The sequence below is a fragment of the Pleurodeles waltl genome, chromosome 5 (assembly GCF_031143425.1).
Source record: "Pleurodeles waltl isolate 20211129_DDA chromosome 5, aPleWal1.hap1.20221129, whole genome shotgun sequence".
Classification (NCBI taxonomy): Eukaryota; Metazoa; Chordata; class Amphibia; order Caudata; family Salamandridae; genus Pleurodeles; species Pleurodeles waltl.
Window position 1 is genome coordinate 1,684,234,559 of NC_090444.1, and position 20,858 is coordinate 1,684,255,416.

A 20,858-nucleotide genomic window follows, 5' to 3' on the forward strand; every position below is an offset into this window, starting at 1 on the left:
ATTGTCCGGTATATAAAAGCAGCAGCTCGATCCGATCAAAGTACAAACTCCACCATGGTCCGCCAAGATGATGTCAAGAACCATTCTGTTTTGAAGAGTAACAAGGCGGTCAGGAGTGAGCTCTGCAGTGATGTTACTCAGAGCTCCTGCTGTTTCATTTATTGTTGCTTCCACGATTCGTGTGAGATGTCTGATATCCCTACTGTTCATCATAGGGCCCCAAAATTGAAGGACTCCTTTAAAGTAGTCCAATGCTTCTTGTGCTGAGGTATCTTCTGCAGATATTACCCCTCTCCGAGTCCTGTGGTGTTGAGGGCCAGCTGTATAAGTTGGTGGTAGTAACCAAGCAATGTAACACGTACCGGTCCAGGTGGGCAGCAAGTAGGTGTAGGCATTATTACCACATTTTGTGATGGTATCATGGTAGGCCAATCAGTTCCATTCAATATTACTGTAGCATTACAGTTACTGGCACCTACACTTCTACTACCACTTTTCTGAAAGCAAAGTGGAGCCTTGACCCGTGTTACAAGAAAACTTTGGTCAATCCGGGGTGTGGTGTTAAAGGATAAAAAATATATGTCAGTAGACCTATTTCGTCGGTCAGCATATTCTGACTTTTCTTCCGTTGTTCCATAAACTCTCGTTCCAGTGGGCCAGCATAACCGGTATAGGTGGGTGACCAATAGTCCAGAATTAGTAGCATCCATTGAGGTAGCCCAAATGGCTGATAGTTCATACCAGGCGCTGCAGGAGCCATCAAAAGAAAAAGGGAAGGAAATACATGGCAACCCTTTTTGCACAGAACTTGGTAGCCAGCCACATATCCAACAATTTGTTCTATTTACAGCCAGCTGATGTTGATGTAACATAGATATGAAGGTATTGTTTTCATATTCCTTACGTCGTCCTTCCTCATGGGGTGGTAAGGAAACATGGCTGTGTTCTGAAGGCCGTGGCGTAGTTGGTGAGACCTCTGAATCAGAATCATGTATTACCCACCCAATGCAGGACAGAAGTACCAAAAATAGTATTGTTATGGTGAGACAAGCGATACGTGGGCCTAATAGTCTTTATAAATTACTTATTTTCTTCTTTTTCCTCTTGCCACCCATTTCTCTTTATTGCTTGTCCCACTAGCAGTTCAGTCCAACCTAGGTGCTGCCCATGACTGGTGGTTGCTTCACTGTGGGGTGATTCCAGCAGTCTTATTGACACACTCTGGTCCGGCCCGACAGTCAAAATCACGGCCCTGCAGCTATTGTCAGACTTAATACAAGAGACAAGCAATCAGTTCATTGTTCATTTTCTTATTTTCGTGGTCGGAAATCGTATCTTGTGGACTGTGGTATGGTATGGTCAGGAAACAATTGTTCAGTGTGACCAAAATCTGAGGGAACCTCCTGTAGCGCACTGTCGTTCTGTTTTTTATCACTCCTCATAGTGTTGCTGAAACTGTCCTTAGTCGTCGGGTGGTCACCACTTTTTATTTCATCAGAGGGTACGAGTAGGGGTACTTTCTTACAGTGGGATGCATGTATCCAATTCTTCGCTCCCTCGACTTTAACTGCTGTTCGAGTAGCAAGGAGGACTTGTCGTGGACCTTTCCATCGAGGTTTGAGACTCTTTTTCCGCTGGAAATTCTTTGTGAGGACCCAGTCTCCAGGTAGTATCTTGTGGCCTGGATCAGTGGATACAGATGGGAGTGCTTCACGCACCTGTTGGTGAATAGAACGCAAAGAATTAGTGAGTTCATTTAAATAGTCCATCAAAACAGGATGTTCTAGTTCTGAGTACTTGTGAGGTCGAGGGACCCCCCAGACATTTGCTGGCCTACCCATCACTATTTCATGGGGTGACAACCCTGATCTAGAGTGAGGCGTCATCCTGACAGACATTAAAGCCAGGGGCAACGCGTCCGGCCAACGTATACCGCGTTCTGCGCATATTTTTGACATCTTCAATTTAAGTGTGCCATTATATTTTTCAACTAGTCCTGCTGACTGGGGGTGGTTAGCTGCATGAAACTTCTGTCGGAGGCCCAACCCTCCACACACCCTTTTCATCACCTACCCTACAAAATGACTCCGATTATCTGACCAGACACACCTTGGGACCCCAAAACATGGGAAGAACTCCTTCAGAAGTACCTTTGCGGTGGTAAGGGCAGTATTATCTTTAGTAGGGTAAGCTTCTACCCACTTACTAAACATACAGACCACAACTAGGACATATTTCAAGTTGTTACACCTTTCCATCTCAATATAATCCATTTGTAGTACTTCAAAGGGATACGTTGGTGGTGAAAAATTCCCAGCGGGGACTGAGGCACCCTTCCCTATGTTATGTTGTAAACAAATCATGCAGGATTGGACCAGTTGGTCAGCTACTCTTCTGATATTTTTATTAGACCAAACCAGATCAAGCAAATCACAGATACTTTTTGCACTAACGTGTGCAGGACCATGGGCCATAGTCACTACTGGCAGAACGAATGCATCGGGTAACATCCATCTTTCCCTCTGTGACAGATCTGTCCAGCACAGCGTATTTTCATCTAACTGGGCCTTCCCTTCTTCCCATTCCTTTCTCTCCTGTTCAGTTGCCTCATCCTATATCTTCCTGACACTCTCTACCGTGTTCCCAAATATTTCATGGGGACGAACCTTCTCTGTGCTATCTACCACATACATGTGTCCTGTCTTTGCATACGTTGTATCTTTTGCTGTCTGATCGGCTAGGGCGTTGCCCTGTCCAGTTTAATCTGTCACCTTTTTGTGTGCACTACACTTCATGATAGCCATTGTTTTGGGCAACACCAGGGCAGAAAGTAAGTTAGTTATAAGGGTCCCATGTTGAATACGTGTCCCATGTGAAGTGAGGAATCCTCGTTCTGCCCACAAGCGACCAAAATTGTGTGCTACGCCAAATGCATACTGACTGTCCGTGTAAACATTCACATTAAGTCCTTTACTTAACTCACAGGCTTGTGTTAGAGCTATTAATTCTGCGGCCTGAGCAGAGTTATGTGGTATTCTAGCTGTTTCAACTACAGTGGTAGCTGTGGTAACTGCATAGGCTGCAGAGGTAGTGCCATCGGGTAGCTTGATTCATGGGCCATCTACGCATAATATGCCATCAGGGTCTTTCAGTGGAGTGTCCTGTAAGTCCACTCTCCCTTTTGTTTCATCCTCCGTCCGGAGAATGCAGTCATGTATGTCATCATAGCAATCTTCCGTTTTTTTCAGTAATTGGCAATAAAGTGGCAGGATTGAGTGTGTTGCACCTTTTTAATGTTATATGACTAGCTAAAAGTATCAGTTCATAAGTAGTTAATCGTACATTAGTAAGATGCTGTGTTTTTGTTTTGTTTAATAGTGCGTCAACAGTGTGTGGGACCAACAGGGTGAGGGATGAATCCATGACTATCCCGGCCGACTGGCGCACTGCGAACGCTGCAGCGGCTACTGCCCGTAGACAGCTCGGGAGTGCACGGGCCACTGGATCCAGTAGGGCCGAGAAAATAAGCACAGGGGCGTTGTTTGCCACCATGCTCTTGAGTTAACACTGATAGTGAACATCCATTTCTCTCGCTCACATATAACTGAAAATCTTTACGATAATCAGGTGTACCCAGTACAGGTGCTGTACAGAGTGTATTTTTCAATTCATCAAAACCAAACTGAAAATCGTCATTCCATTCAATTTTTTCAGGACAATCTTTGTGGATGAGATGCAAAAACGGTTTTATCAAAAGAGAATAATTAGGAATCCATTGACGACAGAAGTAGGTAATACCTATAAAGGCCCTAACCTCTCTCTGTGTCCTTGGAACCGGTATGTCTCGTATAGCTTGTATTCTCTCAGCCGTTAACGTGCGTCCCTCCTTAGACAGGAGGTGTCCTAGGTATATAACCTCCTGTCTACAATATTGCAATTTGGAGAGAGAGACCTTATGGTGATGGTGTGGAAGATGTTTCAATAAGGCTACAGTATCTGTTTTACAATTTTGTTCTGAAGTGGATGCTATTAAAAGGTCATCCACATATTGAACCAGCGTCGAGGAGCAAGGAAAAACAAGGGCATCTAATTGACCCTTGAGGGCCTGGCTAAAAATGCTAGGCCATTCAGTATAGCTTTGTGGAGCGCGACAGAACCAGAAACTGCGACCACCCAGTGAAAACCCAAAGATGTGTCTGCTATCTGGATGAATAGGAATGCTAAAGAATGCATTCTTAAGATCGATAACAGAGAACCAAGTAGCGGAGGCAGGTATCATTGTTAATAATGTCGTAATGTCAGGAACAACAGGGAACTGGGGTAGTACAATCTTATTGACCGCCCGTAAATCAATAACAAATCGGAGTCCTGGAGACGCGGTGCCATCAGATAATTTTTTATGAACAGGAAGGACAGGACTGTTACAATCATTACCACGCGTTTCTTCAATGACACCCAAATCAATCAACTGGGTCACAATATTTTTGAGTTGTTGTTCAATGTGTTGGGATAATTTGTATTGGGGAAGACGAGGTAATTTGGCATTGGCTTTCAGGCGTATGACATACGGTGGTATGTCCAGACATCCAACATCGTCCTTATGTGTGGCCCATAAAATGTCTGGCAAATCTCGAAGTTCGGGTGGAAGTGGTTTTGACAAAAATTGTGACGGGAAATATTTGGACCTAGAGTGACATGAACTCCATCCGGAGAGCAATAAATGGTGGCGTACAATTTCTTTAATAAGTCCAAACCCAATAAATTCTCACTACAGGCCGAAGTAAGAATGAGAGGGGAGCTAATGGTGTAAGGACCTATAGCAACATGCAGTGGCTGGGAGACGGGGTTAGCCACTGGAACACCAGAAAAACCCATAGAGACGTTAATATTGCCAGACAGAGGGACCCCTTGGACCTCTTCCTGTTTAACAGAACTTTTGGTGGCTCCAGTATCTACCAAAAAATCATGTGAAGTACCGTCTAATTGTACCTCAACGTGAGGGCCATTCTGCCTAACAGGAATAGAAACTGGTCCCACCCCCCTCTGTCGAAGGCTGTCCTAGTCAAAGGAGGACCCCTGACCTTCATACGCATCATAGTTGTCATTAGAATATTGACGCTGGGATGAAGCATCAAAATAATTCGGGCGGGGGTACTGTGGGACCGTGAAGGGGACTGCTGGCGGGGTCTATCTGCAGGACCAGACCTACCACGTGGTCTGTTGTCCTGTTGCGGAGGGGGCATGGGGCGGCCTGTGGAGTTGTCCTTATTGGGGCAGTCATTCTTCCAGTGGCCCTCCTGCTTGCAATAGGCGCACTGATTGTAGGAGAGGGAAGAACGGGGAGGGCGTTGGGACTGCCTTCTGTCATTGGGAGGTCCTTGTGACCTTGATCTGGACTGTTGTTGACGGGGCTGAGGGTAGGCCTGTTGAAATAACACCTTTGTTTTCAACTCCTTCATTTTTTTCTCGTTCTTTTCTTGTTCTTCTATCTCCCTGTTCTCATAATATTGGGCCATTGTCAGTATTCCAGTGGCAGTAGAGACTGGCCACGTACTTTCACACAATTTCAATTTTCCCTTTATGTCTGGTAATAAATTGTCCACAAATTTGTCAACAAAGAGTCTTATCCCCCCTTCAGTAGTCATGTCTTGGCCGCTGTTATCAGAAAAGACACCCTCAAACCTTGTATAAAAGTCTGAAACACCCTCGTCTTTTTTCTGTTTACAGGCGGCCAATTTATCCTTATTTATCCTGTGTGGTGCAAGTATGGTCTTCATTAAATCCAAAATACGCAGTGGGAGAGCCAATATAAGTGGGTCTGGTTTCGCTGCCCCAACCCTGTCTCTTTCTGCTGCTTGCAATTGGTCCCACGTGCCCCCTAGTTCAGCATGGTCGTGCCCCCGTATTTTTGACCATACTTCCTGCGGGACTACTGCTGCCATTAACATGTCAATATCGGACAACGTCATAGTACATGATTCAAGAATTTGTTGCAATTCTTTATAATATCCTGCAGGGTTCTTACGGGGGTCAGGTAAGGCGGCTTTTAGGGTATATGTTTCAGATCTTTTCCATGGGGTGTGTACCCACATTTGTTGAAAATGCCCTGCGGTAATAACTTGGCCAGCGACACCCGTCACCGGTTCTCGCCAAACCGGCCGAACCTCTCTCATGGGAAACATGGATGCCTTTACAGAAGGACTACACATCCACAGGCGGTCCCTATATGCGAGGAGAGTAACAACATAATCATGTAGACCAGAACCAAAAGGTAGCCCAGTAGAGGCGCGTTTTCAGAGGTCCACCAGTCCCGCGGGACCTGAGGAACCATCATCCTCATATTCTTGTATTAGAATGTTGCACATAAGGGTGGCTGCATGTAACTGAACTAAACTATCCCATTGTTTCATAATGTGGACAATGTCCCTGACCCCATAGTCATTCCAATTAGTCATCCACCTCCGTGTCATTTCTTCAATGACATCTTTCTCTTGTGAATTAGAGAACAAGTGTCCGCGCAGGGAGCGCTTTCGCGGGGTCATGGGGCGGGGGTATGTGTGGTGTCTAAACAGGAGTCAGGGGTGGGCCAAATGGGGGCCAGTCGAGGGGTGGGTACAGTCGGGCGGGGTGTATCCTCTATAGGTCTGGTGACAGGAGGGGTGGTGGTGGGTGGGGGAGCACTCGCCTGAGATCCAACCAGGGTGGCACAATACGGTCACCTGGTGCAGGTTGCGGATGTAGTGTAGGATATATTGGTGGAGTATATAACGGGGATTTATCTCACATATCGTTTAAAAGGGGGTCTTCCTCTTGTGGCTTATCCACTACTGTCCTGGAAGGGTAACACTTATCAGTTTGTAAGTGAAGCCTTCGGTCATGTTCTAAAATTTTCTGTTGATGTTCAGCTACGTCAGAGTCATATACCTTTTCAGTCACCGTCCTGGTCTTATGTCTCTGTAATTCTTTCTATGCCTTCCTACGTCTTTGGTCTGCTTCTTTCTGCCAAGTCCGTAGTGAATCAAACATCCCTGGTCTACTTTTTGTCACAAACAAACGTTCCTGTAAATAGTCTAATTTATCTTTATCAAATGTCCCGTGAATAGGCCATTGCAAATCAGAACTACCTTTGGTTCTTTTTCTCCATATATCAGACCAGATAATCGGACCTCTGCCATATTTAACATATATATCATAATTCGGAGTCCCGGCCGAAGGAGCGGGGCATGTTTCCTCCAGGCGGGATTCCCTACTGCAAAGACAACAACACAATTTCCTGAAACAACTGAACGCTGGCATTCTTCCAGTATATTTAAAAAAAATAATAATTCTTACATCAGTGGTTTGAATACACCAAATGAGTGGCAAATATGCCTTTTGCTTCCTATATACTTAAATGACAACTGAGGTCAGTCTTACCACTGACGTCGGTCTTTGCAAAGAGCGATAGAAACCGTACAATACTCACAGACCTATTTTTAGACAGGAATCTTTCAACTCCCGTCCTTACCCGACACTTCTGTTATGGTCCGACAGTTGGGGACTCCAGTAGTTCACAGGAAACAGAGACCCGAATTCAGACAGTGCCAGGAGAAGTCGAGCCGGCTGCAAGACACACAGTGGAGATCCGCAGGTCCACGACAGAGAACGGAGCTCAGAATCTGGTGTGGGGCGCCTCCTTTGGAAGTCCAATCGTGAGTCCTCCGTCACCGGGCCGGTCCCCTGGATGCCTGACTCGGGTCCCTGTTCGGGCGCCAACTGAGGAACCAGGAAAGATTAGACCCCCACCCGGGGTCTCCTTCCCAGCAGTGGAGGGACACCCTTGTCCTCAGGGTCCGTTTTGCAGAGAGTACCCAAATCAGGCAGAGTCACCAACTGGAGGAATATAGAGAAGTTTATTACATGGATTGTAGCTCAAGCTAATACAGAGTCCCAGAACAGTCAAGTGACTATCCTACGGAGGCTCCCCCTTCACTCTGGGGCACCCAATCTTATATACACACAAAACTGCTTAGTCAGAGGACAACTCCACCCCTGGCGTATTCAAGGTCCTCTGCGGCCTTCAGAATATTTCAGGGGTACACGTGTGATGGGAGAAGGTACAGATGCAGCTGGCAGGAGGTGGCAACGACCTGTACGAACCTGTTCTGGCAGTTACTGATTAAGCACGACAATTCTCAGAACTGTGATTGGAAAAAGTAAATGGCAGCGATAAGCAGATTGCAGCCCAAGGCTGTGAGCACAAGGTCAAACATCAAAGTTCAGAAGGTTTGCCAAGCACATGGCAACATAATAAAGATAAACAGATGCCTAGCAGCTATGGTGTATGATTAAGTTTATGTACATTTTCTCAAGACCTTATTGCTGTAAAATGTATTTAAGATAGATAATTTTGTATATTAATTGCTAATAATATTGAGCACAGATTTTAATTAATTAAATTTGTTTTAGTATCTTGCATCTCATAATTCAATGAGATCTTATTGTTTCTTTGGGCCAGGCCATATTGTTGCTTAATCTCTTCTCTGCTTAAAATATCCTAAAGGACGCTATGAAGATTTTACTGTCCTAGTACGGGAGATAGAGAAATGTCATAAAGTACTCTTGCTGACACTGGAAGTAGGAAAATTGACGAACAATTGTGATTGTTAACAAGAGAGGGAAAGCTTAGAATTGTTGATCTAGAGCTTGTATCCCATACCCTAGGATAAAATTTATAGAAGACAGTTATATCCATGCAAAACAACAAGCTCCCTAAATCCTATTGACATGCCATCTTTGTTTCCAACTTTAAGATCCAAAGTTGTATCATGAGGAAGAAATTTGAAATATTGGACCTAGCTCTAAGAGATTATTAAATTAGGTTAAGTAAATGAAATCTAAGTGAACCAGGATTGTTGAAGTATAACTTGATCAACTGATTGCTAATGATTTATTGTATTATTGTTTTTTATTGATATTTATGTACATATTTTATTACTGTTTTATTGATGTATCTTTTTATGGCTTATAGTCGAATAAAGATTTGTACAAAACAGATTTACACCAAATTACAAAAAGCACTATCTGCGGACCAAGATCAAGCTTCCCCAAATTTGGTGTAATTCTGTTCAGCAGTTTGGGCTCTAGCCGTGTCTAAATAACGAAAAATTCCCAAATAAACAGAATGGGGAAAAAGAGTTTTGGGAACCTCTTTTTCTGATACCTCCACTCAACAGATAACCCCAAAACTTTCAAGACACTAGCTAAAGTGAGTGTCCTATTAGTTTTGAAAATTTCATGAAGATTCGCCAAAGGGCGCCAAAGTTATTTAAAAAAAAAAGAATATATATATATATATATATATATATATATATATATATATATATATAGATATATGAACGAACACTTCATGCAGCATTTCTTTGCCGCACCTGATCGTCAATGGTACCAGTCCTCAACGCGCGCCACCGCGTCTAACATCCAACACTTCCTTAAACTGATTAAGGCAGACAGCACTCCACGAGTAAATAAACTAGAAGTTTATTGCGAAAAACAGGAACGTGTTCCTGTTTTTCGCAATAAACTTCTAGTTCATTTACTCGTGGAGTGCTGTCTGCCTTAATCAGTTTAAGGAAGTGTTGTATATATATATATATATATATATATATATATATATATAGCGCCACTAGCTAGTTATGGTTAGGACCATGTTTTCATAGAAAAAAGGTTTTTGACTTGTTTGATGAATCTTAACGAACATTTCTGGAAAAGTTGTGCCTTCAATTCTTGTTACTCATGGGAAGTTTTGGGGTGATCCATCAAGCGGGGAGAGAGAAAAAGGGGGGAGTTAAAAAACATGCATTTCCCATGTCAATCCCTGTAAGAGTTTTGAACACAACTACAACACCAAACTGCTGGACGGAATTGCAGCAAATTTGGCAGAAAAGTAGGTTTTGGTATGCAGATTACACTTTTGCATATTTGGTGTAAATCTGTTTAGTAGTTTGTGAGACATTAAAGACATGGATAAATTTGTATATCTGTGGCGGCGATGACTTTGTGAATAATAAGGGCTTGTGCTCAGAGCTGCAGAGCTCTGATTGGCTGCCAACACTTCAAACCCAGAAGAGTTGGCAGCCATCTTGGGACTCGGCTTCGGCCACGTCACAGAAAAACCGTCAGAAAAAGAGAAGGGGCTGGGTAGGTAATTCCGACCCCTTACCTCTTGTGCTATAGGGTAAAAAAGCACTTAAAAAAATATATTTGCTCCAAATTTGTGACAATGTTGTGAATTTGATGCAAATAAAAAAACAAAAAAAAACAAACGCGGTCTCTCACTCTTGTTTTTATGAAGCCCTTGGGTGGGCCAGGTCCTAGGGTATTTTGAAATAAAGGAGAGGGAGCATAGGCCTCCCCTTCTTGAGCATTTTGATGCCCCAGGGACCACCCCCTCCCTGGGGTTACTTATAATGAATGCCGGGGTGGCTCCCCCCCACAACCCTAGGGACTGCCATCTCCTTGTGGGTTTTGAAGGAATACAATGTGGGGGCTACATGCCCCCCCCAGCAGCCCTGGGTACGCCATCTCACTAGGGCTTCAATCAAACACAAGCACGGCCACACCGTAGCCCCAGGGACCTCCTCGGGGCTTCAAGCAAATACAATGCAGGGGTCCATGTGGCCCACCCACAGCCATAGGGATCACCACCTCCCCAAGATTATTTTAAGTTGGAGTGGGCCGCAAAGCCCTCCTTGAGGAGCCATAGATGGCCCAGGGGGCCACCACTTCCCAGGGCTGACTCCTGCTATGTTCTGAGGTGCCCATTCCCAGGACATAGCTATTTGCTCTGACTTAGGGGGAGCTTTGGCAGCTTCCCCCAAGTCAGAGCAAACACTTCACTTTCTGCAAGTGAGAGCTGTCAAGCAGCTCTCACTTGCAGAAAGTGAAGTTTTCATCTGTTTCCCTGCATGCAAATGTGCATGCAGGGAAACTGCTATTTAAAGCAGCTCCCTGCATGTGGGGGCAATGCCATCTTTTGCAGGACGTGGGGCGCAGGTTCACATGCCCTACGGTAACTATAACTCGCTCCCTCACCATATACTGCTAATTACCCCACAAATTACGACACTCATGACATCTTTGATAACATCATTGATAATATCATTAAATATTTGCAGTAAAACTTTTGAGGGAAAAACTGTGCTTGGCAGGGACACGAGTTATAGTTCCCTTAAGGAACGAGGTATAGTTACTGGAGATAACTCTAATTATAACAGGTGATTTTCTGATTTTGTAAGTTTAAAATGTGAGGATTTCTACCAAATGTTATAGTTCAGCTCAAATTTTACTCATACAAAACCAGTGACATTCAGCAGCTCAGTTAAGGTTACCTGAGCTAACTATAGCTTATGCCATCATAATGCACTGCGTATTACCACACATATTACATCACTCATGTAATAGTCAGTGACATGACTGATGACATCATCTAGTGATCGTGAGTTTAAAAAAAAAGAGTGTTAAACAGATATAATAAGGTACTACAAAAGTTACATTAGTATTCTTTATGTACTACTAATGACTAATACAATTTCTAACATATATTATGTGAGTGACTGTGTGTATCCGTGTGTGGGTGGCTGTATAGGCTTGCAAGTGGGTGTGTGAGTGACTGGGAGAACAAGTGGGTGTGTTGGCAGCTGTTTGGGTGGAGGTATGGCTGTGTAAGTAGCTGTACCAGTAATTGGGTGTGTAGATGGCTCTGTGAGTAAGTCAGTGGCTCTCCCATTGGCTGTATAGGTGGGTGAGTGCCTATGAGCGTAGCTGTATGGGAGAGTGAGTGGGTTTGTGAGTGGGTGTATGAGTGAGTGGGTGGGTACGTAAGCGGCTGTGTGGGTGAGTGAGCAGTTGTGTGGGTAGCTGTATGGAAGAGTGAGTGGCTGTGTCAGTGACTGTATTGGTAAGTAAGTGGATGGGTGAGTGGCTGTACGAGTGAGTGAGTGCATGTTTGAGTGGCGTATGGGTGAGTGAGTGGCTATGTGAGTAGTTGTATGGGTGTGTCCGTGGCTGTATATATGAGTGAGTATGTGTGAGTAGATGTATGAGTGAGTGAGTGTGTGTTGTGGCTGTATGGGTGGGTGATTGGTTGTGTGAATAGCTGCATGGGAGAGTGAGTGGATGTGTGAGTGGCTATATAGATTAGTGAGTGGGTGTGTAACTAGTTGCATGGGTCTGTGAATGAGTATGTGAGAGGTTGCATGGAGGTGTGAGTGGGTGCATGAGTGGTTCTGTGGACGATGTCATCAGTGATGCTATCAATGGTGTCATCAGTGATGTCACTGACCATGTCATGAGTGATGTAATATGTGAGGCCATAAGCAGTGCATTGCGGGGGCATAAGTTAAAATTAGCTCAGGTAACTATAGCTGCTGAATTTCATTGGTTTTATACGAGTGAAGTTTAAGCCTAGCTATAACATCCCTGTAACTTTAGGCTTGTTCAGTGAATTTCTAAGTTTTTTTTTTTTATTTATTCCTAACTATAACATCCCCGTAATCTCTGTTTTTTGTTTTATGGGTGTGTGAATGGGTGTCTGAGTGGATAATTTATGTTTCCTGTAATTCAGGTCCCCGCCACCGGTTAGGTGTAGTTCATTGCGAGTAATAATTCTAACATTGTGATGATGGTTTGGGTGAATGTTCACTGCAAAACATCGAAAAAACCGGAACAGGTCAGGAATTCCTAAAGGTTTCACATAATCCACCAACCCGTCACTAGAAAGAAGGAAGACTGGTCAAGTTACTTCTAGGGTGTGCGTGACATTGATAATAATAACAATATTAACACTGGTATATTTTCACAATTGAAATCGCTTGTATCCTGAAGTGAAATGGTCTGTTACTATGTAAGTCATACAGTTAATCATTATCTGAATGAATGACACTGGGTTTATCAACCTTAGGAGGATGAAAACCTGAAACTTCTCTGTTAAGGATTAGAATCTCAACAATAGGTGCTCAACGCACTGAGCTTTCTAACCTGATTACTCTTTTCTGATCTTTGCACCTAATACTAGTGGCACTTGCCTTGATTTATTTTTGTAATTCATTTAATGCATCAGGAAGAGTGGGCCTTCTGAAATGTACCTGTCCTTTAAAAGTGCCCATGAGTATAACAACATAATGAAAAGCTTAGCTATGAACTTTCTTGTGGCCTCTAAACTTGACTTTTGATGCCTTTGCCTTATTATACATAAACCTTACACTGAAAGAAATGTTTTTAAACTGCTGTCTGCCCCTTCCCTTTACAGGCAATGGAGCAACATTTCATGTATCCATTTTACATAAAATTCTCCCCAGTCAAAAATATCAGTAAAAAGAATTTGCTTTTCCTGTTCAGAATATTATATATAATAATGTGGTTTATAAGCAATATACAAGATTTAATTTATTTTTCATATATTTTAAATTCTTTTCCCAATAATGCAGACATTTCTATGTGATGTGGGTGGCAAGGCAGAAGAATCTGTTTGTGCCATTCTCCATTGCAGAACCAGCAAAACAACATTTGCTCCACGTAAGAAATGCATTTAATCTGGGCTATGTTTGTGTAGTGCCACGGAAACTCATGTCTGTTACAGGACTTCGGATAGTTGTTGACTCTGAGGACTATCTACTTTCTTGTGTCACCCATGCTATAAGCTCCGACATAGGTGGGTAAAACAGGTGTGAAATGTAGTGGCAGCTCCTTCGCTATTGGGAAGGAGCGTTGCCTCCCTGGCTGAGCCAGCAGCAGAAAAATAAAGCCATAGTCATTTTATTTTACTGCTGCTGGCTAAGCCAGCAGTGCAAGGAGGGTTGGGATTGAGCCACAGGAGGGAGGAGGGGGGAGGAGGAGAGAGTGCACATGTGTGTTTGACTGGCCGTCTCAGGACGGCCAAATACATGCACTTAGGTTTCTCCAGCTTGGCTGTGTTTAACATCCAGGCTGGAGAAACTGCACAAACCCAGGCTTGTGTCTGAGTGGCAGTCCGAACCACTCAGACCAATTCTGGTGCTGCATTCATGCTAGGTTTAGCAGGAAAGCAGTGCCAGGATTGCTGGTGAGCTTATTCTGGTGTCCCATTGAATGCTGGGACAGCACATCGAGGGAACAGGAGCACGGCTGCAGGAGACAGCGGGAGCTGGCGTTAAGGCAAGTTTCTTTCTTTTTTTTTCTCGCCTCCATACCTCCCCCATTCCCCCACCTTCCCTTTCAGATTTACAGTGGCTTCTGCTGGTGAAATGGTGTTAGACCTGACAGCCTTAGGGTGGTCACCCCTAACTTTTTGCCTGCCTTCCTCCACTTTTTGGCAACTGTTTTTGCTGGTTTTCAGAATCTGCGCACTTTACCACTGCTAACCAGTGATGAAGTGCATATGCTCTCTCCCTTTAAACATGGTAACATTGGATCATACCTAATTGGACTATTTCATTTACTTATAAATCCCTAGTACTGTGCACTATATGTGCCCAGGGCCTGTAGATTAAATGCTACTAGTGGGCCTGCAGCACTGGTTGTGCCACCTACTTAAGTAGCCCCTTAACCTTGTCTCGGGCCTGCCATTGCAAGGCCTGTGTGTGCAGTTTCACTGCGAATTCGACTTGGCATTTAAAAGTACTTGCCAAGCCTAAAACTCCATTTTTTCTACATAAAAGACACCCCTAAGGTATGCCCTAGGTAACCCATAGGGCAGGGTGCTGTTTAGGCCTGTTTAGTTTACATGTCCTGGTAGTGTAAAACTCCCAAATTTGTTTTTACACTGCTGTGAGGCCTGCTCCCTTCATCGGATAACGTTGGGGCTGTCCTCAAATATTGTTTGAGTGGTAGCTGCTGATCTGAAAGGAGTATGAAGGTCAAGTTTAGTATGGCTAGAATGGTGATATAACATTCTGCTGACTGGTGAAGTTGGATTTAATATTACTATTTTAGAAATGTCACTTTTAGAAAGTGAGCATTTCTCTGCACTTAAATCTTTCTGTGCCTTACAATTCACGTCTGGCTGGATTTAGTTGACAGCTTCGCTGTATTTAGTTGACAGCTCCTTGTGCAGTCACTCAGACACACCCCAAACACAGGATACTCAGCCTCACTTGCATACATCTGCATTTTGAATGAGTCTTCCTGGGCTGAGAGGGTGGAGGGCCTGCTCTCACACAAAGGACTGCCACACCCCCTACTGGGACCCTGGCAGACAGGATTGAACTGAAAGGGGACCTGGTGCACTTCTAAGCCACTCATTAAAGTCTCCCCCACTTCAAAGGCACATTTGGGTATCTAAACAGGGCCTCTGCCCCTCACAACTCAGACACTTCCTGGAGAAGAAACTTGTAACCAGAACCTGCATCCTGCCAAGAAGAACTGCCTGGCTGCCCAAAGGACTCACCTGACTGCTTTCTGTGAAGGACTGCTGCCTTGCTGTTGTCCTGCTGCCTTGCTGCTCCCTGGCTGTGGTGAAAAAGTACTCTCCAAGGGCTTGGATAGAGCTTTCCTCCTGTTCCCTGAAGTCTCAGGACAAAAAAGACTTCTCTCTTGCAACTGTACTCCTTGTGCAGTGAAAATTCAATGCACAGCTTGCTAAAAACAATGCACAGCCTGCCTGCAGTGAAAAATTCACTGCACGCTGAACCGGAACAACGCAGCGCTTGTGACTTCGCTTCACAAGCCCAGGATTCCATGCACAGACCCAGGGGTGTCGGAAAACCCCACAACCCGAAGAGGATCCACGACTGAGCACCAGAAATTGACGCACAGCCATCCCTGCGTGGGAACTAAACGATGCATCACTGTGTGCGGCCCGAGAAATCAACGCACACCTCCTTTGTTTCCACGCTTCTCCTCCTCTGCGGCCCATTGCAGGGATTTTTCATGCAAACCAGGTACTTTGTGCTAAAAGAGACTTTGTTTGTTTTAGAAAGACTTAAGACACTTTGGCCCTGATTCTAAGCTTGGCGGGCGGCGGGAGCCGCCCGCCAAGCGGGAACCGCCAGAAGACCGTACCGCGGTCAAAAGACCGCAGCGGTCATTCTGGGTTTCCCACTGGGCTGGCGGGCGACCGCCAAAAGGCCGCCCGCCAGCCCAGCGGGAAACACCCTTCCCACGAGGAAGCCGGCTCAGAATGGAGCCGGCGGAGTGGGAAGGTGCGACGGGTGCAGTTGCACCCGTCGCGAATTTCAGTGTCTGCAAAGCAGACACTGAAATTCTTTGTGGGGCCCTCTTACGGGGGCCCCTGCAGTGCCCATGCCATTGGCATGGGCACTGCAGGGGCCCCCAGGGGCCCCACGACACCCCATACCGCCATCCTGTTCCTGGCTGGTGAACCGCCAGGAACTGGATGGCGGTATGGGGTGCCAGAATCCCCATGGCGGCGCAGCTTGCGGATTCCCATGGGCAGCGGAAAGTCGGCGGTACACCGCCGGCTTTCCGCTTCTGGCCGCGGCTGTACCGCCGCGGTCAGAATGCCCGGCGGAGCACCGCCAGCCTGTTGGCGGTGGTACCGCCGACCCCGGCCCTGGCGGTATTTACCGCCAGGGTCAGAATGACCCCCTTTATATCACATTTCAGTGACATCTCTACATTTACTTGTTGCATCTTTGATCATTTTGACCTGCAAATATCCAGATAAATATTATATATTTTTCTAAACTCTGTGGTGTATTTTTGTAGTGCTATATTGTGTTATTGTATGATTTATTGCACAAATATTTTACACATTGCACTCTAAGTTAAGCCTGACTGCTCAGTGCCAAGCTACCAGAGGGTGGGCACAGGATAATTTGGATTGTGTGCGACTTATCCTGACTAGAGTGAGGGTCTTTGCTTGGACGGGGGTAACCTGACTGCCAACCTAAGACCCCATTTCTAACAAATGGCATATTCAGAAGCAGATGCTGCTGCAGAAATGCTATAAAATGGCTGTTTGGGTTGCTAGCCCTGAGAGCCTGTGTTACACGTGTGGTGATGCTTTTTAGTGGACACATATTTGCTTCTGATGACTTCCTACCACTCCACTCAAATATGTGCCATTAATTAGCCTGGCTTCCTCAGTAGGAGTGAAGCAGCTACCCATCCCCGGGTGTTTGCAACACTCGGCAGTGTCTGAAAAGAAGTGTGACTACAGGGCTGTCTGTACAGGTGATAGTGTTCCAGCATGTTTATTGGCAACCATGGATCTGGGAGAACCAAAGTTTGGAGGAGATGGCAAGGACCACCTCCCAGTGCCACAGCTTGTACCAAAGCAATCCAACTTGCTAGTGACCTTGTTGTTAAATAAAATAAACAATCAATTTTGCACCCAGGACCTGGCCCAGTCAGGGGCTCATCTATAAACAAGCTGGGAGACCGCACTTTTTTTTCCAATTTTGCCACTAATGCATGGCTTCACCCGCATTTCACAGCAAATTACAAAAAAATGTTTTTAACCCCCATCGGGGTCCCTGTGGGACCCCCATAACAAACCCTAAGTGGTCAGGGTATTCCTACACTGCCCCCTTTTCTTTATTTTTAATGTTTTGTGTGAAACTCGTCTGAAGCCGAGTCCCAAGATAACTACCAGCATTTCTTGGCTGAAGTATTGGCAGCCAATCAGATGTCAGCACGGGGACTTTCAGATACGCAGAGGATCTTCTCCCCTAGATATACAAATTTGTATTTCAGTTAATATCTCTAAAATTACTGAACAGATTTACACCAAACTGCAAAAGGGGTACTTTCTGGACCAAGTGTAATTCTTTCCAGAGGTTCAAGCAGTAGTCGTGTTCAAAATGCTCATGGAAATTAATATGAGGAAAATGTGTTTTGGGACCCCCTTTTTCTTGACACCTGCTTGATGGATCACCGCAAAATGTTCGACACTGCAGCTGAAATGTGCATTGAGTTTTTTGGAAACATTTTGTGAAGATTCGTCTAACTGCACCAAAGATATACACAAGTCAAAAAACAATTTTCCCATGGAGCAGCAGGTCACAGAGTCAAGATCCTGCTCCCGCTCACAAGCCATCTCCAAGATGATATCCGGGGGGAAATGGTATCTGGCAATGACATCTTGGCTGGACATCGCAGAGAGGTTGATCCTTTGTCTGAAGATTCCCTCTACTCTCCTTTTCCTTCTCCTCAAATCTTGCTGTCACATGGCAAGGGTCAAACCAACAAAAACATTCGGCGACATGCTGAAAGGTCTGAAAAGGTTTGTTTGTTGCAGCTCTGCCTTTGTATGTGCATCAAGGCTGAGATTGGGTGTAGGGTGAGGAGTTTCAACTGGAGCAGGGTGGGGGGATGGTAGGCCCTGACACAGGTGTGTCAGTATGAAGGCTTACCTCCTCCGACCCGAGTGTGGATGATCCACCCAGAGAGCAGATGATCTACCCCGAGTGCGGACGTAAAGATACTACTCTTAACTTCCTTTGTGAATAGCAAACAGTTGCAAATTTAGACTTTTGATCTAAACGGAGACCAAAAGTCTAAGCTTACCTTTGTGAATTGGGCCCAATGTGTAACTAATAGATTTAAAATTAATTATTTACACTTTTTTTTCTAAAATTTAGTCAATGGAAGTACAAAATAAACCACGTCGTGATTGCATTTATAAACAGTTACGCATTACATTATGCTTTATAAATTTTAGCAAAAAACAATAATGTATGAATTTTGTATATGTAAACAAACTAGCCACAATTTCTTGTCATGATAATGCACTAAACATTTAAAAATACACTGCTTCACATTATAAAATGGCAGCCTCTTGACCTTGCCATCAGTCTATTTACAATCGGACAGCCATTGACAGAAGTTGACCACGTAGTAGGTGTAAAACTCCATGATGGACACAGCCATATGCTAACGTGTGTGGCAGCAATGCACAAAAGCCAATGGCTGTGTCAGTCTCAGTTGACAATTGCATACATTCCGTACATGTATGTGGCATTATGAAAAAAGCTCACTTGCCTCCTAACACTGCAGCCAACAACACCTCCTCCAATTTTACTCCTCTCATCAACCTTTGGGAGCCCTGATGCAGAGCAAAGCAGGCAACATGGCCTCTAACTTCTCAGTTGAAGAATTAGAACTGCTGATAACAAAGGTCTGATCCCTGTACAGCCAGCTGTATGGGAACCGAGAGGAACAGGTATACATTTGAATAGAAAACGGTTTTCGAACTAACTTGTTTTTTTTTTTATGACACAGGCTAAATTGTCCCTTTTAATTCCAAGTGCAGTGTTGTGAATAGAGTGTAGTCAACTCACTAATTTGGCTTGGAACAAAATGATGCTCAATAATATTCTTAAATGTATGTAAATTGAAATGAAAATGTATCTGAATGAATAGGGTGACTTTTCATTTCAATATACTCACAATTCAGAATTTTCCGTTCACAAACTGCATGCCGCTTACTTCCAGTGGCCGGTAGAAAATGTGCCATAGATATCAATTAAAATTGCAGTCATATGTCGAAATGAGAAAAATGTAAAGTATAGGAAAAAAGTTTTCAAGTTATTAACTCGTCTGATTTTTTTTTTTTGCACTTTAATATTATTCCATTGTCTGAGTAAAGAGTATCAGTATGTATTATACATGTAATAGTGCCACAAATGTGGGAAGGTATAACTTCTGCTGCAAGTGCATATGACTCAGGCTTTCAGTGACCCATACAAATATGTCCCATTCCTACATGCACTTGTTCATACATCATCAACAAAAACATGCTCTCACTGACACACATGGCAGCCATTGGATTCTGCCCTTAGTCATAGGATGTGGTTCTAACAATATTATCCAGCTTTAAACACATTAGGCATTAAAACCAATGAAGCTCGGCATGGGAATATGTAAAAACAATGTACAAGTTGTTTATCCTTCAGTAGCTTACAATGATTTGTACTGAAGTAGCTCTCACTACAGGAAATATTTCAGGCCTCTGGACTAGATGATGTTTGTGGCCTAGATTTTAACAACGAGGATATTAAAAGTGATGAGGGTACTCAAAGGGTCACTACAAATCAGTATTTCCTTGAAAACATTTATTTTTAGAAATCGCTCTGTACTAACTTTATAGAAATGCTTGTGATAGATAAAAACATTGTGTTACAGCCATACAGACAAGAAAAACCTCACAAAAATCTTTTCTTTCTTTTTTTGCACCTATCAGAAAAAGGCAATATGTAAGGCCATCTCCAAGAAGGTGTGGACCCTAGAGGTCTATAAGCAGTGCTGCATCCATTGCCACAAGAGGTGAGAGGACCTACGACGCTGGACCAGCAAGTCATCAGAAGTCGAGCTTGGTTGTCCTCCTAATGTGGAAAGCCCATGCACCGCACACTGACACCCCAAATGGCCCACATTCCTGCGATGACCTTGATGAGCAATTGAGAGCCCAACAGCAGAATCAAGGGGGTAAGTATTTTTTTTAATTCTTATTGTTAGTTAACAACCTTTTTGTTACAGCAACAATTTCTGGCATCAAGATAAAGATTGGCACACATCCGACGCACAAGAAGAGTTCTGTAAGGTGTACGTTTGGCACAAGGTGTATGATGATGTGTTTTGTGTATTGACTTGTGTTAAAGGTTGCCAATACAGTTCTCATCACTATCAAATGACTGTTTTCAGCAGTTTAAGGTAAGAATATGTACTTGGATTTTGTCTATGATATGACGGAATTTTATACCAAACAGGCCACAACTGGTGATTTGGTCAAGTGTGATGCTCCATCACAATTGTGAAGACATTATATTGGCCCTACTATAGGTGGCATAGCATACAATATAATAAAGATACAAAGGATTTTTATAACTACACACTGGTGTGTTGGTTTAATGACCAAACAACATTAAGCACCTGATCCA